The sequence below is a fragment of the Ctenocephalides felis genome, unplaced genomic scaffold (genome assembly GCF_003426905.1).
Source record: "Ctenocephalides felis isolate EL2017-DRISC unplaced genomic scaffold, ASM342690v1 CF-g0.4_SCAFFOLD_01170, whole genome shotgun sequence".
NCBI classification, from domain to species: Eukaryota; Metazoa; Arthropoda; class Insecta; order Siphonaptera; family Pulicidae; genus Ctenocephalides; species Ctenocephalides felis.
Window position 1 is genome coordinate 71,197,502 of NW_020537324.1, and position 10,783 is coordinate 71,208,284.

A 10,783-nucleotide genomic window follows, 5' to 3' on the forward strand; every position below is an offset into this window, starting at 1 on the left:
TTTTTTTTTGAAATTTTTAAGTTACGAAGTTTCAAGTAACATTCGATGAATTAACAAACAATTATCTGACTACGTTCAGTAAAATTGCCATCTACTTCATCATGTAGAAATGTATTTTTTTATGTCTTTCAAAAATTCGTTATCGGCACCTTTTTACCCTATAAGGGGGGGTAACTTGGAACGGTCAGGTGGCAAATACGTTTAAAACCTTATTTTAATTCAAGGGTATTTTACAAAATAATTACATTTTAACTAATACTAAAAAACTACTAACGGAAGAAAATGCTTTTATTATGGATTTTCAAAGATTACCGATATTTCGTCAATACAAACAAACTGGAAGTTTTATATACTTTCTATAGAAAACATGGTAAAATCCAATCCAAGTTTTTTTTTTGTCTTTCGACTTATATTGTCGTAAAATATCGCGTAAAACATCCTATTAAACGTAATTGAACATCATCTGTCAAAAGCGTTTGACATTTCACAAAATTGCCACCGTCCATTGTTCTATTTAAATTACGCTTCTACAAAAATTTTCAAATTAAAAATGTAAAGTTTCTACGCGGATTTGAAATAATTTCTCACCTTTTGGACATTCTCTGGATTGGCACGAATTTTTCAAGACTAAGACTGGCCAAATCGATTCAGCCGTTTTCGAGTTTTATTCGGACATTTGAAAGAGAGCTCCATTTTTATATATAAGAAGATATATATATATATATATATATATATATATATATATATATATATGAGTGAGTTCTTGAGGGCGATACATCAAACAAAGAAAAGCTCAAGAACTCACTCATATATTTCAACATCAAAATTAACTACTAAATCATATATATATATATATATATATATATATATATATATATATATATATATTAACGTTTAGATAGATCGCAATTCAATTAAAGTTTTGTATGGAAACAGCATGGAAAAAAATTCAAAAATTTAAAAAAATGTTTTTTAGATGTAATTTAGCGAACAAATGAATGAATAAACCCCATTCATTTGTCGCCAAGTTATACCTAAAACATTTTGTTTAAATTTTCAAAAAAATTTCCATGCTATCTCTATACAAATCTTTGATTGAATTGCGCTCTATCTAAACGTTAATATTAAGAGCTAAAACTTTCAGAGAATTGTTTTTTATCAATTTGGAACCATTTGAGCCCGTGGGAGCAAGGAAATTAGAAAATGACCATTTTAAGGACCACCATATATATATATATATATATATAATATATATATATATATATATATATATATAATATATATATACTAGCTGACCCGACAGACGTTGTCCTGTACCCACGTCTACAATTCAAAAGGTCCAGATTTTTAATATTTGTTACCCTACGGGAAGTTAATAATTATGCCTAGTATCATCAATTTCTCAGATCTGGTTTTCTTGGAGTGATCCATTAAATCAGAATCGGAATGTGTATGTGTACTCATAAACAGCAAATAGAGCAAAATATAACAAATCCAATCTCGTTACATAATTTGCATACATAACAAAATTAATTAGTTCATTATTGAGAGCATTCAAGCGATATCGCGCAATTAACGTAAACACAAATGTGCAATAATAAATTATAACATCTACAACAATTATTATGGTCTAATGACCCGTAGATTGAAATTTTCTAATGATTATGAATGCAGCGACGACTTGAGATTAGTCAATACTAAATATCCGTCTAGCTATTTAACAACATTTCCATAGTGACTAATATACCAAGAATTGTTGTTTTGAACAAAGTCGAAACATAGTCGAGTCAACGTCGAAATATGACTAAATGACTTCCGGAAGGAGAAGTTTATGTTTTCATAAAAAAATCCGATTCGCTAATTTTAAGTTTTCTCGACGTTTCAAGCCATTCTGAATCGAATGAGACCAAATTTGTAAAAAGTATGTGTGTGTGTGTGTGTGTGAACAGATTTTTTTCCGTAAATCGACGTTTTCTCAAAAACGGCTGGACCGATTTCAAAAATTTAAAAGCCATTTGCTGTATCTCGATGAGGATTAGCGTTTCTGAGTTTTGTGCGACGATCGTCCAAACCGTTTCTTTATAAATAGCAGAAAAGTGAAAAAATTTTCGTCCCCGTTTCAGACCGCAATTCTGAATCGATTTTGAAAATTCAAAAACCGTTCGAAATATACCGGGAATCGTGCTGATTAGTTTTTGGTAAAGATTGGCTTAGCCGTTTTCTTGTAATAAAGTTTAAAAAAAATTTTTTTTTGACGATTTTTATGATTTTTTTTTGACGGTAGATACCATAGTCTTCTAGATCATACTAAAATATTACCGCCCTACGACAACTCGTTTAGCTTTAAAAATTCGTCAAAGTTTGCAAAAATTGGTATCGTTTTTTGGCATTTGTCAAAATTAGACTTTTCATCGTCGTTTGCTCAAAAACGCCTGAACCGATTTCAGAAATTTAAAAGCCATTCGATGTATCTCAATGAGCACCATAGTTTGTCAGTTTTGTAGGACGATCTGCCCAGCCGTTTCTTTGTAATTTGAAAAAGAGTGTTGAACTTTTCGTCCACATTTAAGCTCATTCTACCGAATAATACTGATTAGTTTTATTTGAAAATCTACCAAGCCGTTTTCTTGTAATTAACTTTTGAAAAAAAAATTTAAGCCGATTTTTATGAAACTTTCTTTGGCGATGTATATCATGGTCTTATAGAACCTACTGAAATATTACGGCCTTACAACCAGTAGTTCAATTTTAAAAATTCATCAAAGTTTGAAAAAATGAGTAGTTTTGTTGACGTTTCTTAAAATTAAAATTAGATGATTTACTTGGTATAACGATAGATTACTTGGTCTTCATGAACATACTAAACCATTAACGTTCTACGAAAACTGGTTCAATTATAAAAATTATTGATTTGTGAAAATTTGCTTTTAGAAAATACTCCGAGTTAACGTGTTTGTTTGTTTTCAATTATTTGTAATAAATCCTCTCGGAATACTTCTAATCAATCATAAATTAATTTGTTTATTGTTGATTAAGTCGATTATTTACACATATCGGGAAGTTTATGTAACTTGCCTCAAGGCTAAATACCAATACCAACTAGTTATACTTTAGATATGTATACGATCAACTGCATAATTTACAAAACATATATTTATGCAATCCAAAATTTTTCAATTTGCTTCTCAAGTAGATAATAAAATTCTCACATTTAAACAATAAAATAACCCTTATCCTTATTCCAACTTTAACTAAGTCCTTTATCCACGTGTCTAAAATCTGTGAAGTCGTGAATTTCACCAGAATTGAATGTAAAAGCGAACTCTTGCTCATTTGAATCTTTTAATAGCTTCAGAAAACGACAATCAAAGTCGGTCACGACCTCTCCTCATCCTCATACAGAAGAAGAAATAAGTCCATATGCAGACTAAACACATTTTCAGTTTAATCCTTATATTACCATCGTCAGTAAATGTCTGCGCTCTTGGTATTTAATGCTCTTGAAATAAAACAACTCGGTAATAAAAGAATTTCGAGGACTGTTTCGAGAGGTAAAAGAGGAGAAATCAAAAATATTTCAAGAAAAATTTTAGTATAAAAAGTAACTAACTGATTGGGAATATGGAAGTGTGTGGTATGTAAGTGAGAGAGGCAATTAACAGAAATTAAATGGGTGGTTTACCCACTGCAACGCATGCCTCATAAAAATATTTCTGAGTCATATCAGAAGACATTGCAAGTACCTTAGATCCATAGATTCTTAGATTCCGGTGAGGCGGTTTAACCTACAAAACACTAGGGTTTATACAAAAAACGACATTTCAGAAAACCGGTTTTCGAATTTTAATTTTACAAAAAAACCGGTTTTAGCCGGTTTTCGAATTTTATATAGAAAATAAATTTTTGCTCGAATATTCTGTAATTTATCCGCAAATTTAGTGTGATTTAGAGCAGGGTTTGACTCAATTTATTTATAGTACAATTTTATGGATAGTAAACAAAATTATTTTAAATTTAATTAGTATAACTAAAAAATAATAGTTTATCTTGATTTAGATAACTTTGAAAATAATTATTCGTTATCCATGCATTATTTTCACATATAAGAATGAAAATATTTTTATGATAGTGAAAGGAAATTTTTCGAATAAATAAAAATAATATATTTTTAAATAAAAAACATTAATTAAATTAAAAAAATCTTAAAAAATATTGAAGATGTTGATACATACTTGTTAATATCAATTTTAGTTTTAAAAACAATTAAGCTAAACTCGGGTATTGTCTGTTCCGAGCAATTTCAATTATTTAATTTTAAACATTCTAATTGTTTTTTTGTTTAATAAAATTTGATTTAAAAAAACTGAGAACGTCTATCGAATTGCAGCTTAGACGTGTCCGTTTTTTACTCACAAAATTTACTGAAATAGAAAATACTCTCACACTTGCGACCAAATTATGCTTAATTGTTTTTAAAGCCTGATATAATAATTCTAATCTGTTTGTTCTTTAATTTGTGACTCCTAGGATTTAAAACTTTTTTTTAAGTTTAAGTAGAGGAAGTTACTTCTTCAAGAAGAAGTCACACTGATTTAAATTAAAATATACTCTGGTATAAAAAAAACTACATTAATATATACAAAACCTTTCTGTGGACCATTGTTGATAAGATATCAAATGCTATTGAACCGATATGATTTCAAGAATCAAAATGCTTTCATCTATCTTTTACATTTGGCTATATTTGTCATTTTCCATTTATACAGTGAAAACCGACATTTTTCACTAAAAAAACGGTTTTTGAATTTTTGTTTTTGAAATTGAAATTTTGTTTTTGAATTTGAAATTTTAATTTGGTAATTATAATACCATAATAAATAATAGCATAAACTAGTGGGGTGCATGTCATCGTTAATGCAAATTACTAGATCTTTCTGTATCATAATTAAAAATCTTGGTACGGAACCAAAAAAAATATACAAAATGTGTACACATTGATAAAATCTCTATAAAATATCTGATAATTTGATGTACATATGTCCAATATAATTTTTAACCGCCAAATGACATTTTTCTAACTTATTTTTATTGAGAGTCCATAACCGCTAGGCCTGCCTTTCCCAAAAATTAATCAGTATTTCATCTCGTCAATACAAGTAAAATGTTTTTTGAATGATTCAAATCGGACGGTCCGTTCTCTTAAAAACGGACTTACCGTTTTTGGCACTTTTGCCCCATATCTTCGAAACGGCTGGACCTGCATTGGCCAAAAACTAATCAGCACGTCTCCTTATCAATACCAATCGAATGATAATTGAATCATTCAAATCGGTTTATCGGTGCTCTTGAAGTGGTCGACGAAAATTTGTATCCGCACATACATACATACACACAAATACACATACACACATACATGCTCATGCATCAATTTTTTCTAAGCTTTACCAAAATGTTCAGAAACCTTTGAAACGTAAAGATATCTTAATTTTTTTATTTTCATTTTTTGCGAATATATATATATATATATATATATATATATATATATAATCAATCAGACAGGTAATTAATTCTGTTTTTCTTTAACCTTTCTTTTAAAAAAAAACTTTCTAATTTTCTAACATTTCTAATATTTTGTTATACAATCCACTCATTTATTTTTTATTAATTATATTATCATATTGATATTATATATATTATCATATCATATTTTTTATTAATTATATTATCATCTTATTATCATAGATTATATTGTCATATTTCATTTCTGCAATTTTATTTCATGCACAATTTTATTCATTTTATATAAAAAAATTCACCAATTTCCACTTCTCTTAAATATATTGTGTGTTTAAATCTTATCAAGATCATGTTTCTGGACAGATGTCTTAAAGATGGAACGTATCTAGTTCCGAATCGTCGACAGTAAATAAATGAAGAACTGGTTTTTTAAAAAACATTGTTTTGGATTTTTTGTTATATATATATATATATATATATATATATATATATATATATTTGCCCACCTATGGTGTAAAAAGAGAGATGACAAATTGCATTAAAATAAAAAACAAACATTTCAAAAAAGTAATTGTATATATTGAAATTATATGAGATATACAATAAATATCACAGAGCTAATGGCTAATAAATTTCGACAATTATCATTTTCCATAATGCAGTCTAATATAGCTAATCTTCTTTCATTTTAACAATTGTCGATTCCTGGTTCGAGTCCTCACTGCACGCCATCTTGCCCCTTCGACGTCTTCAGAAAGGACAGGCCCTCTGTTGGAGAGCAGCCCGAACATGCTCATCCTTATCCTCCACATTCCGAAAGCTCTTGCGACAATGGGGGCACATAATTAGGTTCGCAGACTCCAAATTTTTTTCCTCGGCTGCATGCAATTTCATTTTGTCAACATCATCGGTCTCAAAATCGCATGCATCACACCTAAAAATCGGCTCCCGGCTGCCCACCTTCCGCGATAGATACATCCTGTAATTGATGTAGGGCCCCTTGTAGATTTTGTCTTGGGGCTTCTTTTCTTGAGCTACTCCTGCTTGTTCAGCTCCACTCACATTCAAATTATCATTCATTTTGATGTTTAATAAAGATACAATTCACGATATCTGCACTTTTCACGCAAGTTTTGACAAGAGGTAGAATTTGTTGGAGCTGTCTTTTGTTTTATAATGAATAGTGTGAAGTGTGATACGATTGAGCTGGTTATATTAAACTAGAATTGGTTATTTTGTTTTCTTAAATTTGATATCACTGCTACATCTGTCATCGTGCAAAATAAGTTGTAATTATGAATATAATATCATAGTAAATATATTTTTACCGTTAATTCACAGTATTCATTCAATAAGGCTATAAAAAATAAAAACAATAATCGTAATTGAGATATATAATAGAACTCTTCTCATATTTATTCTATTTTTCTGATTTTGGTTTTGATCTTGCACTTGATTGTACAGTAAGAGAATGTATGTATCCATTTTTTTTAAATGCTAAGACTAATTTATTTTCGTTTTTTTAGGATTCGCTAGCAGTTAGGAATATTGAAATGCATTTTTTGACGTATTATTCTTGGCTAAATGACAATTAACTGCTTTTTGGTTTAAAGATTCTACGTGCTAGGTATGCCATTTGTTTTTAAAAAAAGACGAACTTTTTTCGCTGATTTTTGAGCATTTTCGATCTCAGCGTCATTTAACTTTAATTTTGTGGACTTTTGGAGGACCTGTTATATTTATTGGTAATATTGAACTCAAATTCTTTCATGTATCAGGAGCACACGCCCTCTTACACTCACCAACTTAATATTCATATAAATAAAATGCTCTCAAATTGTCTAGGCTTAATATCTCTATCAATATTAGCCGGGTCAGCTAGTACATATAAGGGTTTTTATATAAAAAAATTATATTTTTATTTTCGCCGTTTAATGTCCACTCAGAACACAGAACAGTTGTGAATTAACACTTTTGCAGACGTGAATGCTAAAGCTTTTTTGAGCATTGCCGGGCCAGCTAGTATATATATATAGTAAGGGTTTTTATATAAAAAAATATATTTTTATTTTCTTCGTTAAATGTCTGCTCAAAATTCAAAACAGTTGCAAATTAACACTTTTGCTTTTATTTTCATTGTGATGCAGTATGACTTGAATGCTATAGCTGATATAGTATGACTTGAATTATTTTGACTTTACGTTTTTGTAATTATTATACCTGTCAAGGTAATGACAAACTGATTCTTTAGGTATCTTTAGAAGAGTAACACATGATGTGGATGCTATAGCATTCATTAATTAACATATGATAATCTGACTAAGTGGTGTTTGATTAAGATTCGGATAGAACAACTAATTTAAAAAAAAAGACTCAATTGCGTAAAATAGAAGCCTGACACATGACGTGGATGCTAAATCATTCATTGATTAACATACGATAATCTGACTAAGTGGTGTTTGATCTAGATTCGGATAGGACAACTAATTTAAAAAAAAAAATGACTCAATTGCGTAAAATGAAAGCGTAACACATGACGTGGATGCTATAGCATTTATTGATTAACATACGATAATCTGACTAAGTAGTGTTTGATCAAGATTCGGATAGAACAACTAATTTTAAAAAAAAATGACTCAATTGCGTAAAATAGAAGCGTTATACATGGCGTGGATGCTATAGCATTCATTGATTAAAATATGATTTGAATAGAACAACAAAAAATGACTCAATTGCGTAAAATAGAAGCGTGACATATGACGTGGATGCTATAGCATTCATAGATTTAAATATGATCATCTGACTAAGTGGTGTTTAATCACATTTCGGATAAAACAATCCATTTAAAAAAAAAAATTCAGTTGCGTAAAATAGAAGCGTTACACATGACGTGGATGCTATAGCATTCATCGATTAAAATATCATAATCTGACTAAGTGGTGTTTGATTAAATTTTGGATATAACAACCAATTTAAAAAGAAATGACTCAATTGCGTGAAACAGAACAAAACACATGGCATAGATGCTATAGCATTCATCGATTAAATTATGATAAATTGACTAAGTTATGGTTGATCAAATTTTGGACATAATAAACAATATAAAGAACAAACAATGACTTAATTGCATAAAATAGAAGCGTAACACGTGACGTGGATGCTATAGCATTCATCAATTAAAATATGACAATCTGACTAAATGATGTTTCAAATATAACAACGAATTTAAAAAAAAAAAATTGCTCACTTTTCAAAATTTACACAGTCCGCAAAAGTGTTAAATGGTGAACATTTTTACAAATTAGTATTAACTCCTCAGTCCTTTTCTATTTGAATTCTTATACTCGGCACGTGTTCCTCCTTTATCGAAATCTCCATTTCGGATCGTTTGACTCTAGCACCTTGCTTGTATACAAAATAAGAAGAAGTCGGCTTTCTTTGGGACTCCTTTCGATATTCAAACATATGCCAACAACAAGGGCCACGTGGCAGCCGTCGTTAGAATTAAATAATAACATTTTGATTGAGCCGGAACTTGAGTCGTCCAGCTGCTCACTTTTAAGGAGAGAGCTGATAATAAAACATACATACATATATACATACAGCGGAGTATCAACGATCGCAGTGTCTTATGAAATTTTTTTGCACCCCTATAAAAACATACATACATACTTACATACATACGTACTTACATACTTACATACATACTTACATACATACAGCGGAGTATCAACGATGGCAGTGTCTTATGGAGATTTTTTTTGCACCCCTATAAAAACCATACATACATACATACATATGTACTTACATACTTACATACATACTTGCATACATATAGCGGAGTATCAACGATGACAGTGTCTTATGAATATTTTTTTGCCTCTCTATAAAAAAACATAATATATACATACATACATACATACAGCGGGGTATCAACGATGGCAGTGTCTTATGAATATTTTTTTGCACCCCTATAAAAAAACATACATATATACTTACATAAATATGTATTTACAAACTTACATACATACTTGCATACATACAGCAAAGTATCAACGATGACAGTGCCTTATGAAGAAGATTTTTTTACTTACATACATAAATACTTACATTATGTAAGTTACATACATAAATACTTACATACATAAATGCTTACATACATAAATACTTACATACATAAATACTTACATACATAAATACTTACATACATAAATACTTACATACATAAATACTTACATACATAAATACTTACATACATAAATACTTACATACATAAATACTTACATACATACATAAATACTTACTTACATACATAAATACTTACTTACATACATAAATACTTACTTACATACATAAATACTTACTTACATACATAAATACTTACTTACATACATAGATACTTGCATACATAGATACTTGCATACATAGATACTTGCATACATAGATACTTACAAACATAGATACTTACAAACATATATACATACATACATACATACATACATAAATATTTAGAAAAATTATCTAACGAAAAAATTAACTAGTGAGTACCCCTTACTATTGCTAGGTAATAAAGTGACTAATAGTACTCTATTACCATGCTCAAACAAAATCTTAAACGCTACAAAATTTTATATATAGCTAATATTTTATTTATTTATAACTTTGAAGTGATAAGTAGCAAAAGTGAACCTATACAAAATTAATTCTATTATGGTGAAAAATATTTGTCAGAAGTGGGATTCGAACCCACGCCCTCAAAGAGGACCAGAACGCTCGGCCAATTTTACTTGGCAAGGTAACCTTGAGTCTGGCGCCTTAGACCGCTCGGCCATCCTGACATATGAATGGATATACATGGGACTCGTCTGCTACGAATTGAAACATTGTTTTGATATATGTTGTCATCTAATATTATTTATGTATTATGTAACTAAATATAAACAGTTATCTTTATTATACTGATATCGATTAATCTTTGCGTTGACGTTGATGATAAGGTAATGTTTAAGAAAACGATATATAAAACAAAGTTTTTAATTTTTATATTGATAATTACAATAATTGATTTCTGTAAAAGTATTTTGATGTTCATAACTATTTGTAAATAATCATTTAAATTTTTTGTTAACTAACCCACGTGGTGAGTTATAGTAAAAGCAAAAAATCTACAATGAAAAATTTTACATATCTTGATGTTTCAGACGTTTCTGAACATTTTGGCATACCTTAGAAGAAATCTGTACACGTACACGTACACGTGTACCCG

At 29.4% G+C, this 10,783-nt stretch overlaps 1 non-coding gene across 1 annotated transcript; it reads right to left on the reverse strand.

Annotated features, from left to right (window-relative positions):
* Positions 1-10,242: 10,242 nt before the first annotated feature.
* Trnal-caa lies at positions 10,243-10,355 on the reverse strand. The gene is made up of 2 exons: positions 10,318-10,355; positions 10,243-10,287 (listed from the first exon to the last, which is right to left on the reverse strand). It is a non-coding gene; the product is annotated as a tRNA-Leu (tRNA).
* Between the last annotated feature and the right edge of the window lie 428 nt (positions 10,356-10,783).